This window comes from Bombyx mori, chromosome 11 (genome assembly GCF_030269925.1).
Source record: "Bombyx mori chromosome 11, ASM3026992v2".
Taxonomy (NCBI): domain Eukaryota; kingdom Metazoa; phylum Arthropoda; class Insecta; order Lepidoptera; family Bombycidae; genus Bombyx; species Bombyx mori.
The window spans coordinates 7,723,642-7,736,866 of NC_085117.1; the positions used below are offsets into that span (position 1 = coordinate 7,723,642).

General features: G+C 36.2%; 1 protein-coding gene across 1 annotated transcript in view; it reads left to right on the plus strand.

Annotated features, from left to right (window-relative positions):
• The window catches only part of BGRP3 (beta-1,3-glucan recognition protein 3), a 43,807-nt gene that overhangs the window by 2,675 nt on the left and 27,907 nt on the right, over window positions 1-13,225 (plus strand). Inside the window, exon 2 of the mRNA XM_062670801.1 lies at window positions 7,805-7,894. The gene's annotated coding sequence lies outside the window, so the exon portion shown is untranslated. The remainder of the gene's footprint in view (window positions 1-7,804; window positions 7,895-13,225) is intronic.

Sequence of the window (13,225 nt, forward strand, 5' to 3'; positions counted from 1 at the left end):
CTCGGTGGAAGATCTTCCTTTTGTCGTAAACCTACAGGGTCTTTTTGGCAACAAGCTCATCCAATCTCGCATACAAGTCCATAAAAAAATAATACTCTTTTTTTCTCTGTCACGTGTGCAACTTTCACACTTCCCCTTTTTAAACTCATTAGAAAGAAAGAAATTCTGTCTGTACTAATACAATTAAGAACAACATTCACTCATCGCGCGTTCAGTCAACAACACATTTAATTCCACGTTTGATCAAAAACCACATCGAATCTAGGAAAATAAACTAATAAAATCATGTCTTATCATTCTCCTGCCCTTCTCCCAGTCACCTGGGGTCAGCGCAACATGTTTTCTCCTTCCATACTCCTTTATCATATACCATTTCTTCGCTCACTCCCCTCTTACACATAGCGTCTTTCACGCAATCCATCCATTTCTTCTTAGGTCTACCTCTTCCTCTATATCCTTCTACATTCATAGTTAACACTCTTTTACCGATATCACTTTCATTTTGTTTCATCACATGTCCATACCATCCCAAAGGCGCACTTCTTAACTTCTCTGTCACAGGTGCCACTTTCAGATTTCTTCTAACACATTCATTCCATATTCTATCCATTCTCGTTACTCCGCACATCCACCGCAACATTCGCACCTCTGCTGCATGCAATCGCCTTTCATCCACCATTTTAGTGGTCCTACAAGCTGATTCATAGAAGATAAAATCATGTCTATTGAACAAAAAAAAAAAAGGTATATTCCAATAGATTTATGTAGATTAATTGCGAAAGTTACATCCAACACAAAGGTCTGGTTAGCATTTGATGTTGCCGAATTAATTTATAATTGTTTTTATTGGTTTATTTGACGGACAGTATCTGTTTCACGCCACAGAGGAGATTACGTTGTTAGACATTTTTACTGTTCGCCTTGATGTTTGCATTGGGATATTAAAAAATTATAAAGAAGAGTTCGTTTAATATTGCTCATAGAACGAATACGTATTCAACAAATGTTCACGATTGACTTTCACGGTGAAGGAATAACATCGTTTAATGAAAATCAAACCCACAAAATTATAATTTGCGTAACTACTGGTGGTAGGACCTCTTGTGAGTCCGCGCGGGTAGGTACCACCAACCTGCCTATTTCTGCCGTGAAGCAGTAATGCGTTTCGGCTTAAAGGGTGAGGTAGCCGTTGTAATTATACTTGAGACCTTAGAGCTTATATTTTAAGGCAGGTGGCGCATTTACGTCGTAGATGTATATGGGCTCCGGTAACCCCTTAACACCGGGCTGTGAGAGCTCGTCCACCCATCACCCACCCACCCATCATAAAAAAAAGCGCTTCGAAGCTAGGAGGGAATAGAAATTTGCTTATTGTAATATCGAAAATTAGAGGTTCTTTATAAGCAAGCATGTGACCCGCTTGACGGATAGTGGTCATTGCACTGTAAAATGTTCTAGTGATTTTGTTTGAGTGAAGAATTTTAATAGACCTCTGTGTACGTGTTTTTAATTTAAAGCAAATAAAAAGGGTTAGATTTGCTGACAAGCTCACGGCTCACTTGTTGTTAAGCGGTAACCGGCGTTAATAGACATCGCGAATTAACCACAAATGTAATTAATAATTATGAGGCACAAGTCCCAATTTCCACACAATTCTTCTCAGAGCCTCTTTACATTCTTTCTCTTTATATCCATTCTTTATTCTCTTTATATTCAAATTAAAATTTACAACGAGCTCGTTCTTCATTAAGTTTAAGGGAAAATCCGTTTATGTCATCCCTTCAATTCGCATTCGTGACAGAAATCAATTCACGTTACTGAACGTGCAAAAGTGGCAAAAACAGAAGAAGACATTTAATAAATTTGGAAATTTAAATCACTCCATAGATAACACAACTACAACTACAAAAAAAATATCGTTTTTTTGTCCTAACGTTTATAATACTAGGTTTTTCCGATTTATTATTCACAAAAACGAAAATAAAATACCTTTTTTCGGTATAAAGTTTGCTTTTGTGATAGTTATAGTAATAATACTCATTTTTTTTTTTTATAAATTTTAATTAATTTTAATACTTTCAAAAGAACCGCGCTATGAGAGTGGGGTGAGGACACAGTGCCACTAGATGGCACTCGAGTCATAAACAACGATCAGGTGTTTTGTGCAAGCCTTAAAATGTCACGAAAGTGTAAATACGATGCTGATGCATTTTGTTTCATATGTGGTCAATTTATTAAAGTTCAAAAGCAAACTGTTTCATGCCATGTAATTTTTTTCGTCTAATTACGATCTAAAATATCGAAATGTTATGCTTTGCAATCGAAGTCAAATTTGGTGTTGACCCGTGTAATCATACATTAATATTTACCTCTGGTAGAGGGGTAGAGATACTCTATCCGCACAGATAGTTATCACCATTCTCACCGTCTGATTCGCAAACCAATATGGTATCCGAGTTTGAAGGTTAATACAACGGTTTTATAGTACAACTAGCTGTACCCGCCCGCTTCGCTAGGCCTTTAAAATTAAAATTATTATTTCTCACCCCCACAAAAATTCTCATCATTAACGCCCCCGCAACTGGTGTAGGGCGTCCAACACTCATATAAATATTAGTCTATTCATGAACTACATGTACTTTTTACATGGATACCAAGTTTCAAGTCAATCGGATGCATGGTTCAGTAGTTATAACGGAACATCCGTAAAAACCACTGCAGTTTTATATATAAGTATAGATTAAGAACCTTCTGATCTCAGGTAGGGTGTGGCATTCTTGATTCACTCATGAGCTCGTTCACTGATGTCAGAAATATATCGTATGTACGTCACATATGCGGTAGTTAGCCAAAGGCAGCCGTAACACAGGAGAAACTGGTGGTAGGACCTCTTGTAAGTCTGCACGCGTAGATAGTACCCTGCCTATTTCGACCGTGAAGTAGTAATGCGTTTCGGTTTGAATAGTAGGACTGTCGTTGTAACTATACTGAGACCTTAGAACTTATATCTTAAGGTGGGTGTCGCATTTAGGTTGTAGATGTCTATGGGCTCCAGTTACCACTTAATACCAGGTGGGCTGTGAGCTCGTCCAATCTACGCTAAAAAAATGCAGCGGCAGCGCTTAATGCGAAACAGTAAATAGCTATGAACATAAATAAGGTTATTTCCAAATTATGTATTCGATTTCAAATCAATTGACTGAAGTGGTAAATTAACACAGAAATACTATAAAAATAAAGTACTGTAAAAAGATACCGTAATAAACTAGAGTTAGACTCGCCCTTGACCGCAAAACCCGAACAACTATAGTCCAATAATCAAAAATAAAAGACAGGATGAAAAATTGAGTGTCAGAGAACAGTCGTAGAAACGCAGAGCACATTATATTTAGAAGCGAAATGAATGCCGTAGACCATTTCCTTTCAGAGATGAAACTATCCCCTGGCATCTATTTATCTTAATTTTTCAAACCAAACCTTTCGGAAGAACGGCGGCCGAGAAAGGTTAGTTCAATGAATACAAAACGAGATGTTCATATGGAGGCCCATCACGCCCAAAAAGTTAGTTTGTAAATTTGAATACTAAAATAACATTTACATACTAATTGTATTTTTTATTTATTTAGTTCAACAGTATCCGTTAAGAAACTGTATTCAAAGATCCAATAGCTGCTTGAGATGTTAGGTCGGAGGCGCTCGGGCAGATGTTGGCAAATTCCACCCCTCTTGGCTGAGCGTTTGCTCGCCCACCTGTCCTGGTGAAATTGGAAAGGTCTCCGGGCCACCAGTAATCCTTCAATCCTAAAAAAAAGTATTCAAAGTGAATAATTGATTTTTTTTGCGGTCTGCTTAATTTTCAAAAAGCCCTTTTCCGTTTTCAAAAATATTACGCATCTAAATTCATATTTTGATATAGCATGTGTGTTGTCGAAACTTTGAATTTCAATTGTGTACTTGAAATATTAAATTAGTCACTTCTAGACAAATTTGTACTCTGCATTCGGCTGATCATGTCAAGCTTGACGCATTTGGCAGAGTCATTGTTAACGCATCATTTTTTTTTCTGTGAATATATATAGAAAGAATACGGCACACCTGATATTAAATCAATAGCACTTAGACCTCACGACGTGAATTCAAACTTAAGTTTTGAAGACGAATTTTAAGATGGCAGTTTTGGAGTCTTCCACATTTACTCTGCTATCTTGGTCCTTGGTGATTGATTAGACGTTTTTTTTTATTCTACCTATGCTGATAGCCTTGAGAGGCTATTTCAGCTTCACCCTAACGTGTGTAGGTGAGCTCACGAGGCTCAAACCGGAGTGTTGCTAACACTGAGCCTAGCAAGAGCAGTGCTTCGCAGAATCTACCACCGGATCGGAAACGCGACCCACTGAGAAGATCCGGCAAGAAACTCAGTGGGCTGTGTCTATGGGTTAATTCGCTCGTGGAGCCCTTCGTCGCAAGCAACGGGTTCCACGAGGACGGTGACGGGTGCTTGTGGTGCCTAAAAACACCGTTAATGGATCAGGAGGATCCGTGATGACGGGCTTTGGGCGACAGCTTACCATTCGGTCTACAGGATCGGGTATGTAGTTTCCAGCGGCCACGACAAGAAGGTTCTCAGAGAAGGGTTCTCTCATGTCGTGCCGCTTTCTCAAAGTGGCGTGATTAGAGAAACGACGAGTGCAATATGATGATGATGATGATGATGATGATGGTGACGTGACATGATGATGATGATGGGTACAGACTCTATGGGCGCAATATAATCGAATAGCTGAATATGACGTTTTACCCATTAGATCACATACAACAATACCTGTGGTATTATAGCAGATAGATATTTTTTCCGTTGATCTTTATCTGTTTCTTATTGTACTTACTGTATTTTACTTGTTCTCATTACATGTTATTATAAGGGATTAGGGAATAAAGGTCGTGTAACATGAGTCAGTCAGGAAAAAAAATATTGTCGTAATTAATTAACGATCTAAACATGACGTCAAGTCTTAAGGTGGACTTCACATTTTGATGTCTATGGATTCCGGTAAATATGCCCTTATAACATATCTCATCAGCAGAAAGACGTGCTATAAATATTTTAGATGATCTACCTATTATCTATGCAAAAAATCGTACTTGCTTTGAGGTTTTAAAGATATGTACAAAAAATGGGTTTTCTTTTGGCCACAAAAAGGCGTGGCTGTGATTGGCAGACATTTGACGTCAATAGAACAAAGCACTTTTCGCAGAAAACCCACTAGACCCGAATGACATATTTTCACAATTTTCAAGTCAGTTTACTTCGCCATACACCATTTACAATGTTTAATGATAAAAAGATTTTTGCTATGATTAAAACATTTCTACCAGTTTTTAACGTAGGCTAAGAAATGAATCATCGTAACGTACGTCCGTTGTTTACCGACAGATATAGATAGAATGGCCAGTATCTAGTCGTTTTAATTCTATAAAGCAATCGATTTTTTTTTAATTACGATGATATAGATGAAGAATATCAGGGCCTATCCAACGTTGAGGGATTATTGGAGCCAATAGATGTCACAGAGCGAATGGCACTTTGAGAAAGGTCTAACCGTATTCATCCCTTTCCAACCTTCAATTTAAATCGATTAAAACCAATTAAAACCTAATCAAAGAAGATCTCGCTCATAATTGAGTGGGTTAGAATACAAATTGCTATTCTTCCGTTCTCTACAGATGGACTGCTTTTTTGGATTCAAAGACAAAGTGTATTTCCTTCAGATATGCATAAACCTCAGGGTGTTATCGTGTGATTTTTGGTGTTGATTCTGTCTGCACAAAAGTCACTGGCTGCAATTTCATAACGTACACTCGTGCCTACAAAACGGTATTTGGACGCTTATTTGCAAGTTAATCTAAAAAGTCCAGATTTTCCGTTCTAAATCTATTTGAGGCATTGGAAGTTCTTACAAATCAGTAGTTCAATATCTGTCGAAACAAGTTTTCTGTCTTTTTCATGAACATTAATAAATTTTCTTCTCGGAATGTTTGTAAATACGTTTAAATAAGGTTCTCTGTCCAAATTTCACACAGAGATGGATTTAGTTTAGTAATCAAAAGTTGTCTGGAAGAGTTTTTTTCTTGTTTAGCATAGTGCTGAAAACGATATAGCTACTTTGGTGTATCAAAGAAATGCTTAGGAGAAGCAATACCCATAACCATATATCACCATCTTAATCGTTAAAATAGACATGCTTTAACAAAAACCGACTTCAAATAGAAATAAAAAGATATTCCAAAACAAATTAATATACACTAAAAATAATAATCATCGAAATCGGATGGCGCGATATTGAGTTATTAATTTATTCATCTGTTTGTCGCACATGTACTTAATGTAAATTTAAGACTTATATGATTTTCTCATGAATACCACTATCAGAACTGGACTAAATTGAAATGGAACCACACGGGAAGCGTCAGCTCTCTAATAAAAAAAGAATCCTCAAAATCGATTCACCCAGCCAAAAGTTATGAAGTAACAAACATAAAAAAAAACATACAGTCGAATTGAGAACCTCCTCCTTTTTTGAAGTCAGTTAAAAAGGGATTTGTTTGATTCTACCCATGTCTTTTCTGACTAGAACTAATTTTCTTAGGAAATTGACGATTACTTTTTTTTATTCTCTAAAGTTGAGAATGGAATAGAACGTCCGGAATAAGTTTACGAGGTGTACTTTTAAGTGTATCAGACACCGGTGAACTGTTACCGAAGACCATAGGAACCAAGTCCATAGTGACGTCACCCAAGTGAGAGGTTCAATATCAACAATAAAGTACGAAAAATATAATAGCCAACTGTAATTGTAAAGTTTCTCCAAATACGGACCTGGATTGAAAAATTAATTTCAAGAAAATCAACCGCGAAATACTGTTTCTTGGTTTTTTCTTTCCCGAATCCCCAACGTCATTCGACATTATTAATAAGTTGAAAAATAATAAAGTTTCATGAAAATTGTCAGAAACGTTCCGTGAAAATGGGCGAATTTGAATCTCTTTCATATCAAATTAATTTCATCTTTGCGGTTCGTGTACAGCCGCGTTCAATGGTTTTATTTTCTTGTCAATTAATAAAGATTTCTTCCGTGGCTCTTTCACAATACATTTTTATATTCTATTTATGTTTGATGTCGTTTTATTACGCGTTTTGTTTGTACATCAACGTATGCAACGTATTTAAACGAAAGATTTTTATAAATTTCCTCCTGGATTCTAGTAATCATGTTACCACTAACATAACATAACTATACTGAGACCTTAGAACTTATATCTCAAGGTGGGTGGCGCATTTACATTGTAGATGTCTATGGGCTCCAGTAACCACTTAACACCAGGTGGGCTGTGAGCTCGTCCACCCATCTAAGCAATAAATAAAAAAAAACCACCACATATGTTCGGACTATCTGAAGCTACCTAAAGTCATCCTACTATTTGTCTTGTGATATGAGAAATCTAATGCTTATTGCCTAACAGCATTTAAATAAAAATAACTGCTTCCAAGTTATGACATTATTTCACTTCAAAACAAATTTGTTTTCAAGAACATTTCGACGTGAAAATTATCACAACTAGATTCTATGCTTTCTGCTTTAACACGAATTGCGATTTGGGTCATTTTTATCTATCTACCTTTTAACCTGGATATGCCCACTGTTGGATATAGACTTAACCAAACCTCAAGATTTTACGTTTTCTGAATCTAAATTTTTTTATATAACACCGAAAAATAACTTAGGCTTTTTTATTGTCTTTGTAGGCAGAAAATCATCACGACTCCCCTGTTGATGAGTGGTGATCGTCGCAAAAGGACGTCAGCAATGGCAGCGGTACAGCCAGACCTACAAAGGTATGATTATAAACATCTATAAATTAAATTCAATACCAACATAATTCCGCATTTCTAGTTGTATGCAGCGCCTCAAACTAATATCGGCAAGTATCAAGATAGGTTAATTGCTCAAGATTGCGATATAGCAAGCTATGATACACTTAAGATATATAGGGTTAAACGTAATTGGTACTTTGTTTGGGTGCATTGCAAGCTGAACAAGCATGAACAATGTTTTTATGATTAGCTTGTTTTCAGCATTTGGTGGGGCGAAAAAAATATGTTTCTATTATTTGTTTTATAGCAAAAACAATAACGCTGATGGTTGTATCGTATCGAGGCTGATGTCTTGTAGACAAAAACAAACTTTATAACACTAATACGACAGAATATAACACAAAAAAATAATCCACTTTTAGAAAGTTATGTAATAATAACACGGGCCCCACAGATATTTAAGTAGCCATGTCTCAATTTCCACGCAATTCGAAAATAAGACGAAGAGAATGCCAGAGAATCCAGAAACTAGACACCAGATCCCATCACTCCTTTTCTTGTAAAACCTTTAACCCTTTGAAGGCCATTTAGGACACCGGTGAACTACGTGGTCTCTTAGGAATAGATACTGGTAGGACCTCTTGTGAGTCCGCACGTATAGGTACCACCACCCTGCCTATTTCTGCCGTGAAGCAGTAATGCGTTTCGGTTTGAAAGATGAAGCAGCCGTTGTAACTATACTTGAGACCTTAGAACTTATATCTCAAGCTGTGTGGCGCATTTACGTCGTAGATATCTATGGGCTCCAGTAATCACTTAACACTAGATGGGCTGTGAGCTCGTCCACACATCTAAGCAATAAAAAAATAAGAAAGATACATTCTTAATATATTCGGATTCGTCTTTACCAGAGTCTACCATAAATTAAATATTCCGTCGCCTATTCCTTCAATGCGTCACATAAATCACTGGTTACGTACATAGCATTCAAAGGGTTAACATATAAATTCTATGTTTTATTGAACTTTAATATATTACATATGTGATCTGTATTGTAGTTTGACATACACGTTAAAAGCAAGGAGTTCAATGTAGCGAATAACCACTGGCCCCGACTTCAGGTCCCAGGGCGGAATCCTAACAAACAGACATACGTCTCAAGGGAGACGGTGCGGTAACCTTTAATAACGCTATCAGCGTGGCGTGAACCCTTCTTGGGAAGCAAAAGCAAATTGAATTGACGGAATACAATTATTGGAAAGGTTAAATTCCGAAACAAGTTTAGGATACCACTATCGAAGAAATTCTTGGAAGTAACATAGCTCAAGAAATTCGAGTAAAAGATTTGACAGTAGACGAAAATCTATATATTAATACGTGAAGCAGAAACTTTGTACGTCTTTTTAAGAAAATTGCGGGGACGGAGGAGTATGTAATTTCTCATACTTATAGAGAACATAGAGAAGGAGTGCAGAATGTTAATAATTTTTAGCTATTGCATAGCTTCTATCGCGGGCCTTGAGCACGGCGACTGAATCAAGAAATTCCGTAACGAAAATAGCCTGACACCCCCACTACGCCTACTATGTAGCTCGCGTACAACATATTCAGACGTTGCGCTTGTGTAGTGTTTGTGAATAAGCGCGCGGCGTGACGTCGCACTGCCGCATGCACATCATGAAAAGTCTGCCCATCTCTCCCTCGCGCGGTCTAGGATATGAGTGTGAAGGGGACAGTTAATGTTTTGCTTTTGTTAATGTTTATAAATATAGCGTGGTCTTATTTTATTGTTGTTTTAATATTAAATTATTATTGTCGATTTATAATTGCATAGGTTGATAAAAAATGCTATGCAATAGCTTTACCGCGGCAGTCTCCGAGTGCCACACGTGTTTTTTTTTTATTATGCACAAAAAATACATTAAATCAGTTAAAAGCATTACACACACTACCACGCATTTGACACACACAGGTATGCATACTGTTTGTTTATTACCAAACTTTTCTTATTGTTTATAGGTAGTCAATGGTCAAATTGAGAATAGATTAAATCTTTTTTGTCTTTATTAATATTTGTCTAAAGTGTAGTCTTGGCGAAATCTGTGATTATTGAAGTATAATATTGACTATAGAATCATAACGATGTACAAAGTTATAATTTCAATTATAGTCGAATTTCGACTACCGTGGGACCACTAGTAATAATAACAATAGATCAGAAAATAAAAAGCAATTTGTTTATAAATTAAAATCGTCAAACGATTTTAAAATTTGGGTATCGAATACATACGATCGTTGACATCCAATTTGGCCGAAACACAATTACAGTGTAACCAATAGGTATACGATTCGCGGTCGTGCGAGCGCTTGTATGTTTACAGTTTTAATAAGTGACTCCAGGTATGCATTTACGGGTACGTACCGTTTAGCAGTGGGTACCATTTGGTAGGAGAAAGAAATCAGTTTCGGTTTGAAGGGCGGGGCAGACTGTAATAATTGAGACTTAGAAATATTTTTAGCACACAATATAAGTTAACAATATATTTGTAATAAGCAATTTTATAGATTCAAATTTATAATTAAATCGTTTATTGTACTTTTTTTAAATTATTTATTTATTTATTTGTTACACTTCATGAAAAATTTACATTGGCGGACTTAATACGTTAGGCATTCTCTAGCAGTCAACCAAAGGTAGTCCAGAGTGGATAGTGGTAGGTGCAATGAAATTTATATTAAGTTACAAGAAGTATATACATACATACACACATACATACATAGACACATATAATAGTTTATACAGTATTAAAAGGAATATATTAATAAATTTCCTTAACAAATAACTTCATCTTAATAAGTTCATGACGATTCCGCTAACTTTTCCAATAACATTTGCCGAATCCTTAACTTGAACGCGCAACGGTTAGTAATAGTCCTGATCTCGATTTACGTCATTTCTGTGTGTATTATCATTGTGAGCTGATGCCAGAGTAGCCCTGGGTTCCCCGTTTGAATGATTAGACAGTCCATTTTTTTATGCTTGGACAGGTGAACGACCTAACAGTCCACCTGATGTTAACTGGTTACTGGAGGCAAAAAAAAGGCCTTGGGGTAGAGGTCCCAAACGATGGTCGGACCAAATAGCGGAGGAACTGAAAATACCGGTCAGCGACGCACTCCAACAAGCTATAGAACGGGATCGATGAGGACAGCTAGTTGACCGAATCGGATGGAGTCGCGATCGTCAGCAATGAGGGACCGATCGAAGAGAGAAAGAGAGAGAGAGGAGTCCATTAATAACCTAAGTCTCTATTCTCGTACCAGAGCTGCTTCAGTTCACAATTCTTCTTCAATATGGAATCATAAACAACAATTGAATATGCAATTTCGAAAAGGGCACATGTCGCATATTTTGTCAAATACGTTTTTTCATATACATGCAGCTTTGAGGCTTACCTACGCCCATTTTATAATAATTCCAATAATTTTCAATTGCTAATTAACACTAAGATATATCTCAAAAGTTAATATTTTAAATTTTACACTGCTTTAGAAAATATTAATCAGTTTTTTTCATTTCCTGAACATTATACGTTTTCAGAGATGTGCCCTTTTCGAAATTGCATATCGACGCTTGAAAGGCAAACGTGACTAAGCGACAATAACTGCTTTGTACAAAAATGATAGGCAATGACCATAATCGATGCGCAAAAAATATATATTTCTAGGTGTATTAAAATCATTTCAATCCTACAGCTACTAACTAGATTCTACTACAGCTGGATTCGACAAAATAAATTTTGTTTTCAGGTATTTCAACTTTAAATTAGTCTACTGTAAAGTTTACGCATTGTCGCTTACGGCCGTTTTCAATAACGTATCTGAGTTTACGGATAGATAGCTATCTCCGAATATCAGCAAGATCGTATCTATCCATAATTTGCGTTTCACAATCACGGATTAGTGCTATCTCTCTTTAACCAACAGTAGATAGCTTCTTCCCTCCGATATATCCGAGCCTCTTGATACGTTTCGTTCTACTACAAATACGAAACAACATCAGGATCAAGACTTATTTTATTTTATTCTAAATTATAACTACAATTTAACCAGCATATCGTAGACTATCATAAACACATTTGTTTATAACAAAAAGTAGTAGAAACATATGTAGATTTTTTTAAATTGGACGTATTGCTATGTTTATCCTAGTCGAAATTATGAAACGAAACGTTTTGACAGTCCGTTTGCCAATAAGCAGTGATCAGTTTCTTTTGTTTGTTTTTCTATTGTTTACCTACTACTATATTAGATGATGACTTGCCTCAAAACGCTTTAAAACTTTCGTTTATAATTGAGTCGACTATTATCAAAGGCGGCAATCTGACTTTTGGACAATGATTGGTAAATCAGAAAAACGAATTATTGGCTTTGTATTCCATCGGCAGTCACAAAACTCTTCGGAACGACATCTTAGATAAATAACAGGTTAAGTATTAACCTTTATTTAATGCAGGTTTTGAACCGTATTCTTTGAAGGAGACGATTATATTCAAATCAATCTGTATTGACATATCAATAACATTTTTTGTCCAAATGCACAGATTGCCACCTTTGATAATAGACGACTCAATTCTAAGTGTGTTTATAATTAAAGAGCTACAGTGAAATAAAATGAATTCTGTAAGTATCTATGAACTACATTGATAATAATAATTTTACTTTGAAGACTTTGAGTTCAAGTTTAGAAAATATATTTTTTTTAGTCAAGAAAGGCAGCACCCATGACAAAAGATGAGACGATGATTCTAGCAGAACTTGTGGCGGCGAAAAAACATATCAATAATAAGGCAACAAATGCCACAAACAATAAATTGAAGGAGCAGGATTGGCAAACCCTTGTAAATGATTTTAATTCGTCGATTCGTCGTTTCCCACGAACTCCATCGCAGCTTCGACTAAAATGGGAAACCTTAAAGAACGCTACGCCAACATAAGAAACAACCTTAGTAAGGTTAGTATAATTAGTTGATTGTTTGTCTCTAATAACACATTGATAAACATGATTTTTTCTTCAGGTTGCCGTAGTATTTGAAATAATTATGCTCTTTGTTACAGGCTGGAGGTGGTAAGGATTGCAGATGAAATTTTGGATAAAGCATGCACATTGTTGTAGGTCACATATAATATTTTTAACACTTTTACAGCCAAGCGGAAACAAGATGGAAGAAAAGAAATGCAAGGCATAGCATAGGGACAATGCATTAGCAGAATATCTAATAGCAAAAAAGAGACTTGACTTGGAAAATAAAGAAAAGGAGATTGTTGTAGCAAAAGTTAAGTTAGATTTAG